We start from the raw sequence: 12,913 nt of genomic DNA, 5'->3' as shown, positions 1-12,913 counted from the left end.
ACAGAAATCAAGATGGAACAGGGAGTCTGCATAGCATGATCTGAATCCAAGGTTGAAAAGCTGTGAAGTGTCCCGCAGACAGATATATCCCAAGTGATAGGGGTTAGTTAAGAATGAAATACTTTTCTCTTGTATTTTTTGAACAGGTAGTTAAGTCATAAGGTTAAAAATACTTGTTAAGCTATTGGTGAGTGTCTTCATACTTTTTAAGCTATTTAATAAATAAAACTGTTAGGTACTTCTTTGGGGCGAGGAGCAACTGCAGAACAGTAACTGAGACAGCAAGGATGCAGGTGCAGACAAAGTTTTGGAACCATTTGTTTGGAAAATATAGCTCTCATGAAAGTCTCCAAAAACTAAAATTGTCAATTTAGTTTCTTGACGCTTTTAAGAAATTTTCAAAAGTTTTACCTAGTACTTGAAAATCCTAAGGAGAGTTTGCTCTCATTAACACATCCTATAGAAATCCCTATATCACTGGCACGGACATCCCTCTCACAATCCTGGACTGCTGGCTCCTAATCACTCACCTGCCTGCCTGCCTGGTGGCTCCTAACTGCCCCCCCCCCTCCCGCCAGCCTGATAGCCCCTCACTGCCTCTGCGTGCCAGCCTGATCGCCCCTAACTGCCCCCACTGCTGACCTGGTTGCCCCTAACTGCCCCCTCCCTGCCGGCCTGGTCGCTCCCAACTGCTCCTCTGCCAGCCTGGTTACCCCTAACTGCCCCCCCTGCCGGCCTGGTCGCCCCTAACTGCCCTCTGCTGATGGCCAGGTCGCCCCCAATTGCCCCCTCCCTGCTGCCTGGTTGCTCCTAACTGCCCCCCTGCCAGCCTGGTCACCCCCAACTTCCTACCTCTGCCAACCTGCTCATCCCTAACTGCCCCTCCCTGCCAACCTGGTCGCTCCCAACTGCCCCCCCCACCAGCCTGGTCACCCCTTACTGCCCTCCCCTGCTGGCCTAATCATCCCCAATTGCCCCCCACCAGCCTGGTTGCCCCCAACTGCACCACCCCCACTGGCCTGGTCGCCCCTAACTGCCCCCCTACCAGCCTGGTCGCGTCCCCTCCCTCACTGCCCTCTTCTGCCGACCTGGTTGCCCCTCATGGCTCCCCCTGCCAGCCTGGTCACCCCACTCAGCCTGCTTGTTCAGTCGTTTGGTCATCCCTCACTAATCCCCTTGCCAGCCTGGTCATAGGCAGCCATCTTGTTAGGGCTTGAGGGTTAATTTACATACCACCTCTTTATTATATAGGACTAGTGTCCTGGTGCATTGTTTCATGCACATTGAAAGGAAATTAATTATAAGAAATATTTTAATATCGCTATTCGCATCTTGCTAATGAAAAGAAAATAGGATTCTACTGAGTCTCCTATCTACCTACTCCAGGACTTCTGTGAGGATCAAATGAGATGAGGCACAGGAAAACGCTTCACAAACATTTGTTAAACTGTAAAATATTTGCGCCTGACTATAAAGCAAGTCGGATTCCTGGGCTAAAGAAACTCTAAGGAGGCTAGTCGCTAGGGAGAGAAAACTGGACGTTGCTCCGTGACGTCATTACCTGGCGCCCACAGAGACCATTTCCAGGTTGGGTTGGGCTCTGGGCTGCATTTTGTGCCATGGGGTCTTGGCAATGTTGGCTGCGATTTGGTGGGGTGTTGCTCTGGGGTGGTGGCTGGGCCTGTTTCCCACTTGAGGGAAGCTGAGTGTTGGTTTGTTGGTGCCAGGTCCATAGTGCTGTTTATTTTTAAATGGCCAGTGTGCATCATGGCAGCTCCTATGTCTGCCCCCTGGTGGTCACTGCACATCATAGCTACTGGTTGGACAGACACTTAGCCTTTTATATATAAAGATGTGTATTGGAATATAAATACTTGAAAAACAGTAGCCTGAAATCCTTCATGAGTATACCTAAATTGATTAAGACATAAGCTAAACTTATTAAATTATATAATCCTAAAAGACTATTCCATAGCCCTTCTATCAATATGTACTTTCTATTATGTCCTCCTGTTTTTTCTTTAAATGCTTTATTCTTATAAAAGCCACCAAATGATTTGTGAAATAGAACATAACCTGATACAAGTAAAATTAAAATTCCTCTCCAAAGTACACATATTTCACAAGCCCAAAAATGCAACCTATAATTAAGAATTGTACAAAGTAAAACTTTTCCAATGTTCTTATTTTTCTTCTTTATGTTACTTATATTAATCTGCTTTCTTAACAACTCAATCTCATGGACAATTAAACAACACCCACAGAGGAATACAAATGTCCAATCTAATCAGTTCCACCTTATTAAGCTATTCTTTCACTTTTTCATTTTATCAGGATGTACATAGTAAAATAGTCCTTTGAAAATATACTGCGCTATTTGTAGAGAATTTATGTTTTAAAACTCTACATTTATGTACTATATCATCTCTACATCTGATATTTTAAAACAAATTTAAATGAGTATATTTATTTTCTCTTCATGGTAATCTTCTTCATTAATTCAAAATATTACAATGAAAATAGTCTTCATTCTGTGAATGCTGCTTAAGTATATAATCAAAATTGATACTTTCCAAAAAATAGAACTAACCTTGGATTCCATAATTTTGACATGCATTTCTGTTTAGCACTAATTGCTAATTAAATAACTTAAATCCTCAGCAGGAGTGCCCACATATCAGTAAACTCACATCACCCAACCAATTAAATTTAAAAATAATCCCTGGTAAAGTAAACCACACAAAAGCTAGAAGTAGTTTTTTTCAAGGTTATCTACTTAAATGGTAAACTACTTGAGGAATTCATTATTTGCCTCAAAATTTACAAAGTGCCTAATAAACTTAATAGACTAAGATGGAAAATACTGATTAATAAACAAATTGTTGAAAAATACAGGTGAAGCTCCTTATTTTGACCTTGAGTAAAAAGTCATTGGAAATATCATCACCACATTAGTACATTTAGCAGAGCAAGAAGACAACGTCCCTCAGCCTTTCTCACGCATCACTGAGCTGTAATAAATGCTGACAGTTAGAGAGCACATCTCTAAACATTATGACACCATCATAGTGACAGCTACAGAAGAAAGCCGAGTACAAGCCCTGTTTCATTTACTACCACATGCATGGCCTGAAAATATCAAGTAAGTTGATTTAAAGCACTTGGGTAAACATCTTTAATTCTGGCACTTTAGGGAGAACAAAAAGGTGGGTGCATTTGTTTAATCTTTGACCACCAGCAATTTATCTTCAGGTCTTATGTATAATACTGCCATAGACACATTTTAAATATTGTCATAGAAAATGTTATCTTCCATTTCAAAAAATTTTTATTTTTATTTTTATTTTGACACTCTTCAGGTATCCCCATTTTGGTTCCCTTGGAACAGACTGACAGAGGTCAGAGGGAAAGAGGGAAGGGAGACTGGATGAAAGAAAGTGAAGGGATTAGTCAAAGAACATATATGCATAACACAGAGACACAGACAACAGTGTGGTGATGGCCAGAGGGAAGGGGGGAAGGGCAGGGCTGGGTAGAGACATCTATTTTAAAAATAGTGCTCAATAACCTTGCTCCATTACAAAGAAATTCATGACAAGGGTCTTTTGCAATAGCAATAATATTTGCATAATAATTGCAAGCACAGAAACGAAAATGCTTGAAATGCTACAGCCACATTCAAAGAGTTTTATGTTTCATAAATTAAATTTTCCCAAAATGAACTTCAAAAGTCAGTATTTATTCCTGAAATGTGTTACTTAAACATTCATTTTCATTGGGCTAAAATATCCTCTTGTTGTACCTTGAAAATAAAAAGCAAGTAGGAGCATTTCTTAATGAATTTTTTGATTGACTATATGGAGGAGGAAAGGACATATTTCCAGGGGAGCGCTGAATTAAGCCTGCAGTTCTCATTAACAGTTTTGGCAGCTGTGCGTTTAATTCTATGAGTACCATGCTGAAAATGTACATTCCTCGAATCAAATATGCAAAGCCAAATCTGCATAACTGCTCTCTGAACTTTTGCCTCTCAATTAAAGGGTCTGTGTGAAAAATATTTCTGAAAAACCACAGCATCATACATTTACAGAATGACAATCCAAGCCACCACTAATCCATTTCAATTTCTCTCAGAGCAGGCATGTCAGGAAATAGATCTTGGACTTTAACACATGGGTATAATATGATCAACTCAGATAAAATATCCTCATTGTTCTTCTTTTTCTCCCTCCCTTTTTGTTCAAGCCATTATGTCTATATATTGCTTGCGAACATAGTAAAAACATGACACTCACATTTTTATTTGGAAAAATTACATTATATAGCAACTCATTCTGTAGAAATTAAGATAAAAATAATTTAGAAATAGCATAGTATAAAAGAATATCAATTCGAGTCATTGATATTTTGCCTGTGGATTTCTGTATATGCATATTGAAAGACATGACTATTTTTTTAAAACATATTTTTATTGATTTCAGAGAGTGAGGGAGAGAGAAAGATAAAAACATCAATGATGAGACAGAATCATTGGTTGGCTGCCTCATGCACATCCCACACCGGGGATAGAGCCCACAAGCTGGGCATATGCCCTGACTGGGAATCAAACCGGGACCTCCTGGTTCATAGGTCTACACCCAACCACTGAGCCATGCTGGCCAGGCAAGACGTGACTATTTAATTATTCACTGCTCTAACATAAAAGGTGCTTGAAATACAAAGATGAGAATAACTGTATTTAGTCTATGTAAAGGTGTATCATTAAAATATTCTCTTTCTCTTTCTCACATATATTCAGGGGTGGGGAACCTTTTTCTGCCAGTGGTCATTTGGATATTTTTGACATCATTCATGGGCCATACAACATTATCAACTTAATAATAAGCCTGCTATATTTGGTCAAACATTTAATTAACTCACCCCTAATGCCTTGGCAGGGCCAGACCAAATGACTTCATGGGCCTTATATATAGACCGCAGGAGGGACATTCACCACCTTAATGACACTACAGGGCAATCAATTATTAGTAGTTACATGTGTACATTCCTCAAGAGGTAAACCTAATCCATCACCAAGACCTAGCACATTATTTGTCAGTGTTACTAATAGCACTTATTATCAGTTACTAATAGCACTTATTATAATTCAGATCTGTTTTCCAGTTAGAAGATTACAAAAAAAATTAATGCATAACTTAAAAGACAGTGTTATTTATCCTTAGAATTGTGTTGTGGTATTTAAGATCGGTGACTGATATATTAATGAAATTTTTAGCCCATTCATGTAGCTTCACAATAAACATACTGACATTTTGATTTCAAATTCTAATTATCAATCCTAGTGCTTCACTATAATTAATTCTAACCTTTCAAATTGAGAGCAAATTGTAACACTTCCAGTAAGGAATAAATCAATTCATAAAATGCTGAGTTGTAAGTATAAAAACCTGAACGGTCACATTGATATTTTCATGTTTAAAATGAATCAAATGTTATTGTGACAGCTAAATCTTAAGGGGAAAAAAAACACACAAATACTTTTCCTACTCAATAAAATGAGTGGTAAAGTAATACATAAGTGCTCAAGGAAATGAAGAAAACCCCTATTTTTTTTTTTTGTATAAAAATTGAGCTCTTAACTACTTCCTTCATAATTTTCTTAACATATTAACCAATAATAACATAAATCTAAAAATGAATAAAGTACTACATGAAAGGCATTATGGCAACTTTTAATAGATAAAATGTAATATTATAAATCTCATGGAGGTCTATACTCAGACCAAGTAGAAATACATTTCCTTTATACTCGTATTTTCCATTTGGAAATGGATGATACAGATTATATCAGTGTCTCATATTTGACCTCTTTTAAAGATAAAAAATAGAAAAGGTGGGGGGGGGGAGGAAGAGAAAAATATTTTCAAACACCCAGAGTAACCATAGATAATTTTAATTAAAATGTCATAATATTCATTATTTTGGAGAGGACTGGGACTGGGAGGGGGCTGAGTGGTCCTTCTGTGGTTTCTTGTTTCTTTCTATAAATATATAAAACTAGAGGCCCAGTGCACGAAATTCGTGCACTCAAAGGCAGGGGTCCCTCAGCCAGGACTGCACCCTCTTGCAGTCTGGGAGCCCTCAAGGGATGTCCGACTGACGGCTTACGCCCGCTCCCTATGGGAAGCAGGCCTAAGCCATCAGTCAGACATCCTTAGTGCTGCCCCGGAAGCGGAAGAGGCTCCCACCACCACTGCTGCGCTAGCCAGCCATGAGCCCGGCTTCTGGCTGAGCGGTGCTCCCCCTGTGGGAGCACACTGACCACCAGGGGACAGCTCCTGCATTGAGTATCTTCCCCCTGGTGGTCAATGAGTGTCATAGCAACTGGTCATTCTGCTGTTCGGGCTATTTGCATATTAGCCTTTTATTATATAGGATTATATAGGATAATGTATTATGGGCAAGGCCTCTAATTCAATTTTTTTTTAGGTAGTTAAAAGGAGGGGCAGAATTTTCACTTAAGCCTGAAGCTAAAATTGCCCTTAGCTCAAAAATCTGCATACCACTGAGACACATCTTGGTGAGGCTCATTCTGAACCCCCACACTGTTCTATTATGAGTATAAGTATTGGGAACCATTTTATCTCTTTGGTATAAGGAACATTTTGTTATGTTACAATGACTAACTTTACCTCCGGAGTTGTGTTTTGGCTTCAAGCCTGTATCCAGTATTCATGCAGCAACTTCAGCTCTTCTGTTCAATATTTATCTGGCATATCTTTTATTTTCTCTAGATCTTTCTAGATTTTTATGTATTAGATAGGAATAGCCCATGGACACAGTCAATAGTCTGGCGAAAGTCTGGAAGGGGCGGGTGCAGGGTAGAGGAGATCAATGGGGAAAAAAAAACTAAAACAAAGGGACATCTATAATACCTTCAACAATAAAGATACATTTTAAATAAAGGAAAATATCTTAGTTGAAAAGAGTTTTATGTGAAATAATATAAGTAATTGCTCTACACTGTACTTTATATTCTCAACTCCTCTCACAGAGGTATTAATTGACCCTATGTTCACTGACTGCAGGACTGACTTCCGCCACGCCGACCCAGCACTGACTGCCATGGGGGCTGAGATCAGACTCTGTTTTCTCTCCAGACCTCTCGCAGCCATGGCGACCCAGCACAGCACTGACTGCAGGACTGACTTCCAGTATTCAGTTGAGCCTTCGTTTGGGACGTTATGGACCCCGGCTCTTTATATAGAGAGATGGTGATTACACAGGAATCTTCATTCTTTGAAAACATATCAAGGTATATACTTCTGACTTATTTGATGTTCTGTATACAGATTCTGTCTCAATAGAAATGTGGCTGCCTAATTTTAAAAGGATTTTAAAAAATCAGAGAAAGAATAGCTAAGCTTCCATGACGAGAGACTTAAAAGGGAAGATGACTCAAGAAGGCTGACAAACTTTGGAGCCTAGAGGATATGGTGACCTCACTGAGGACCTAGAGAATTCCATGGAGATAGGATTACTGGAGAATTTCTTCGTTATCTTTTAATTCCTGGTAGGGAAATGCAAATTAAGAACCATCATATTCACACTACCTAAGATTCCTCATCTAACTCAAAGTTTCAGATTCATTAAGCAATTACTGAAGCAAAGGTGAAATTTTCTGAGTAAAAATGAGAAGGCCCTAAAATTGCGAAAATTTAGCTTAAACTGTTCAATAACATATCAATGATTTAATATGTAATATTTAAGGGAAAATATTTATTTGTAATATATAATTCAAATATAATCTGTACATTGTATAAATGGTATGTGTACATATAGTATTTTATTTACAATATATAATTCATATGTGATATTGTATACACCCATATATAAAATATATACATAATATTTATAATCTTGAGACAATCGTTTCAAGTGCTTCTTCCTCTTACAGGAAGGTTTATAAATCACTCAGTCATATGAAAGTATAATTTTATTCTTTCTGAACCAATAAACACAAATACCCATGGTGTTACAGCTGATATAAATAGATAAAAAACAAAGATATCTGGAATCTTACTGATCTAATGATATGATTTAGGGCTTACTTCCTAAAACATATTGTGTAATTAAAATAGACTGTTTACACAGGAAGTCCCAAAAAATGTATACACACACTTTGAATAACTATTAAGGCAGTGTTTATTAACATATATTTCATTTTCAAAATTGAACTATCAGCTGTCAAAGTATGCATACACTTTTTTTGGGACACCCTATATATTTAATCACATATTGCCTGGGGAAAAGGTAAGATAATGAAATCTTCACTATAAAACATGGTAATATAATTATGAGCAAAATCTTTATTTTACAGAACAAAATTACTCATTTAACAACAATCTCAGAATGATTACAAGGAAGTGCCAATACCAACTTTGTTCCAACATAAATTTTAGATATAATTGTTAAAACTCTATCATTAAAATAGAGATATGTTGGAAATGTTCATAATATGTTGCTGGAAAAAATACACCTAGTAGTATTTTTTCTGTTCAAACCAAAGTCACTTGATTTTCTGAGAAGCTCTCTGGAATTCAAATGAAATTCAGATCAATTATGTGTCCCTAAACCAAACTCTTTGCTCAATAAAGTTTATGGACTGGTACATATTCAAATATTTGTAATAGTCTAAAATGGCAAATGAGCTAATGTTTCTTAATGGGTCTCAGACAAGCTACATTACAAAAAAATCATACTGTGTTTGATTCAGAAACTAAATTAATTTCAAGAATATTGATTTTCTAGAGTCCCAATAATCCCGTCATTTTTGGTGTTTTGCTGTCAATATATCAGCCTACGTGTAAAATAAATATTTAATTCCATGATAGAAAAGGAATTATTTTTCTTGTAAGACTATCAAATAAACCACACAGAACACACTGAAAGAGCTATTCTGAAAAAGCTATTTAGCTGCTAATCACTTCATTCATTTTCTTTAAAAACTGTTAGTTGCTCATTGTTACAAGGGGGAAAGAATAATGTTTTCTTCCTACCACAGATAGAATTATTGGTCACAAATACGCCTCTTACCATTCCTCCCCTCAAGCGTCTTGGGAGTGTTCTCCCCAATCTATTGATTTGGGCTTGATCATGTTACCGGCTTTGGTCATTGAAGTGTGTGGAAACATGATATATGCCATGTCCTGACAGATGGCTTGACATCTCTGTTATCATTGGCCCCTGTCCTATGATCCTCTGAGGATCCTCTGAGGAGGGGGTGGTTCCTGCATTCAAGGTTTTAGGATGAAAATAATGTAGAACAGACTCACAGTCCACCTGCTGCCTGAAGCAGGGCCCCGGCCAACTGCCCCAGCCATAATATAACAGCTTTGTTAGCTGCTACAACTGGGGACAAGAAAAACTGGTACCTGGAAGTTGGGTGCTGCTACACTAAACTAAAATATACAGCATGGGTCTCAAGTCTATGAGGTAAATAAAGGGCGGTGTTATGGAAGACTGGAAAAAAGGCAACCCTTGTTACTCAATGCCAGATCAGTTGGTAAATCTATGAACGTTTAATGTATAATAAACTGTTTAATGTACAATCAACATGTGGTTGTGGACAATCAGTTCCCAAAGGACTACAGTACTAATGTGAACTAGTTATTATTGCTAAAAACGAGAACCTGATATAATAAAGAAGTGAGCTAAAAAAAAAAAATGCCTTGTTTTGAGGAAGGGATAAAAGAGAAAATAGCTCAGAAACTCAGTGACTTGGCATGCCTTCGGTTAAAGTCTGTTTGAACTAGGTTGGGCCCAGCAAATCCAATCATGGGAACAAAATGTCCTAAGAAGACAGATCAAAGATATGGTATCAAAGAAGCCTGAGAAGCAAAACAATAAGTACCTGTAGTTAGATAGGGAGGGGGAGGTAGAGAGATTGCAGACACGCATTTTCCTATAAAGACTTGCGAGTAGGCACATGCGGCTAACTGTAATCAAATAAATAGGCAGTAGCAACAATGCAAACAACTACATTTACAAGGTCCTTGTGCCATCAAAAGTGCCACCATCCTGAATGAAAAGAGACTATGACCGCTGAAGAAAGAAGAAGACTGTATGTAATGCTATTCAGCAGTAAACAGGAAAGAAATACTGAAACGTGCTACAACATGGATGCATGTTGAAAATACCAGGTGAAGTGGAAGACATCAGTCACAAAGGACCATATATGGTATGACTTCATATATATGAAATGTCCAGGATAGGTAATAATCCATAGCAACAAAAAAAACAGGTGATTGCCGAGGCCTGGGTGGGAGAAAATGCAGAGTGACTTCTACTGGGTGTGGGGTTTTGATTTGGGGATAAAAATGCCCTGAAATTGTGTTGATGGTTGCACAATTTTGTCAACATATATAAAACACTGAACTGTGTCCTTCAAATGGGTGAATTATATTGTTATGAGTTATATTTAAAGAAAGTACTTATTTAAAAAAGGACTGTCTTTGGACCCTGAACCTTCCAGGCAGGAGACAGGCTGAGAAAATATCTCAATGTCACAAGACAATGCTCTGGGAATATTTTCTCGTTTCAGCATAATCAAGGCGAAAACCAATCATACTGGCAATCTTGCTTAAAGGATGATTAAATAGCAAAGAAATCTTCAATTTAAAGATGGAGACCTCCAAGAAGAGGTATGAATCATCATCCAGAGATAACTGTCCTCATTCTACAACCAAGGCCCTCTTCCCCAGATTCATCATTTCTCCTGTGGTGCGAACCCCACTACATGTGCAGAACCCATCTGCTTCTCACTGTGGCACCCTGTGGGCATATGAGGCACAGGGAAGTGGCACAGGCTCCTATGTGAACAAATAGTCTTGTCTCTGAATGAGATTTCTCAGGATTCTGCTGATATATGTATATGTGCATGTGTGCTATAGAAATACATATGCATGTGTGAGTATGCATATCTGTGCAAGTATAGAAATAATCTATCAAACTCGTCTTAATTTCAGATTCAACATTCAGATTCAAAAGAAGGAAGATTCTGCAATGCCCTCTTCAGATGCATGAAAATGAAAACAGAAGGATTTCCCACAGAAGCCAGAGACAACGGCCATGAGGGGAGGACGAAGGGGAGGCTCGGAAACCTAAGCAAAGATCTCCTACTCACAGGGAAGGAGATGGTAAAACATTTCACCAACAGGCGTTCAGAAGTGCTATGTTCAGGGACTGCTGAATACCTTCCATTCTTCCATGTCAAATGGAAGCGTTTAGCATGGTTATCCTGCCCCATTCCCCCACTGAATGTTGAGGGTGAAACAAGAGGCTGCTAGATAACTGACATTTTTACTTCAAGTTATTAAACAATGAGATGAGGCCTTTTGAGTTTATTCCTGCAGGAGGGAGCTGCGCAGTGAGTGTATTTTATGCACAAAAGCAAGGCAAGTCCGTGTGTGTGAGAAAATGGACCGGAGTAAATTGTAATATTTTTCACTATTATTCCTCGTCTCCCTCCCCCACTTGGTAGGGGTATATGTTTATATTCACTTATTGTACAAGCAATGGATTTATAACAGACATAATGGAAAACACAAGCAGAAAAATATTAATTACCTACCAAAGGAAACAATCATTAGGCAACTAAAGGTTAATACACACCAAGAAAGCAAAGTGCTCAGCAAAGCACTTGAGACCATGACAAAAATAGGGTGATGCTAAAGATACGAGCCTGTCCAACATGAACAAAAGTACAATTCATGTGCCAGAATAAGCCTACTAATCTTGTTAGGATATGCATCCATGTAAAAGTAGTCTTGGCATCTCTGTCTGAGAGTTAGGTCAGTCTAATTATTTTTGTCTATGGCAGTAAATTTCTGTAGTCATTTGACAATCAGACTTTTTACAATTCAGATTTAACCTTAAGGCTGGTAAAGTCAATAATTTCAATTTAGCTAGAACTACAATGAATTCCTTTATTTTGCTATAGTATATTCTGTACCGTGAATTTTGCAATAGCAAACTGGCATATTAGAGCTTTTCTTTACAAAGAACCAACACAAAGCTGTGTCGGCTATAATGTAGTTTCACACAGAAAATGATGAACAGCAGCGAAGGCTGTCTGGCCTATGGCCAAAGGGAGTTGTCTGACAAGACTATTACTGAGCATGGCCCCCTGACCTTCCCACTGGAGGGTTAACCGCCTCATCTCTCATCAATACCACCCTGACATTTGATTCAAAACACTTTGAAAAAGATTAAGTGTACATAAATTGAATTCAAAACAATGTCATGCAAAATTAAAATCAACATTAATGACATTTGTTAATATTTGTCATAACTTATTGCCAAAATCTACAGATATGTATAGATAAACTGGGCCCAGAAAATATCCTAAACATTCAATAAAGACAAAGAAACTTCATTTCTGTGTGTGTGTGTGTGTGTGTGTGTGTGTGTGTGTGTGTGTGTGTGTGTGTTTAAATATATTTCTATTGATTTCAGAGAGGAAGAAGGGAGAGGGAGCGAAAGATAGAAACATCCATGATGAGAATCACTGATTGGCTGACTCTTGCACAATGCTGGGGATAGAGCCTGCAACCAGGACATTTGCCCTGGCATGGACCCTTACCAGGAATCGAACCTTGACCTCCTGGTTCATGGGTCGATGCTCAACCACTGAGCACCACTGGCCGGGCTGCATGTGTGTGTTTTTTAAAGCATTTTGAGTAGCCTTTATACAAGGAGAATTGAAGACCAGCTGTGTGAGTTCTGGAGCTCTTACCCAATTACTGTCAAAGAGCCAGATATTGAATACAGTCCCTATGACAATTCAATGTGCTTTCTTTATTAAGCAAATGAGAATCCAATGACAAAACAAGGATACAATGATAAAAGACTG

The 12,913-nt window shown here is 38.3% G+C and overlaps 1 protein-coding gene and 1 long non-coding RNA gene across 3 annotated transcripts in view; one reads left to right on the top strand and one right to left on the bottom strand.

Annotated features, from left to right (window-relative positions):
• Positions 1-12,913, bottom strand: part of ATRNL1 (attractin like 1) — a 449,173-nt gene that overhangs the window by 237,957 nt on the left and 198,303 nt on the right. The window lies entirely within an intron of this gene.
• On the top strand, positions 3,130-11,385 carry LOC114232519 (uncharacterized). 2 transcript variants are annotated; one of them, XR_008558701.1, is made up of 3 exons: positions 3,130-3,142; positions 7,161-7,315; positions 11,028-11,385. It is a non-coding gene; the product is annotated as an uncharacterized LOC114232519 (long non-coding RNA). The 2 variants fall into 2 exon arrangements; XR_003618591.2 differs by lacking the exon at positions 3,130-3,142 and adding an exon at positions 10,604-10,703 and having other exon boundaries at positions 7,097-7,315.

This window comes from Eptesicus fuscus, chromosome 17, assembly GCF_027574615.1.
Source record: "Eptesicus fuscus isolate TK198812 chromosome 17, DD_ASM_mEF_20220401, whole genome shotgun sequence".
Taxonomy (NCBI): Eukaryota; Metazoa; Chordata; class Mammalia; order Chiroptera; family Vespertilionidae; genus Eptesicus; species Eptesicus fuscus.
Note: the sequence above shows the minus strand (reverse complement) of the source record. Positions and strands in the feature narration are given on the sequence as shown.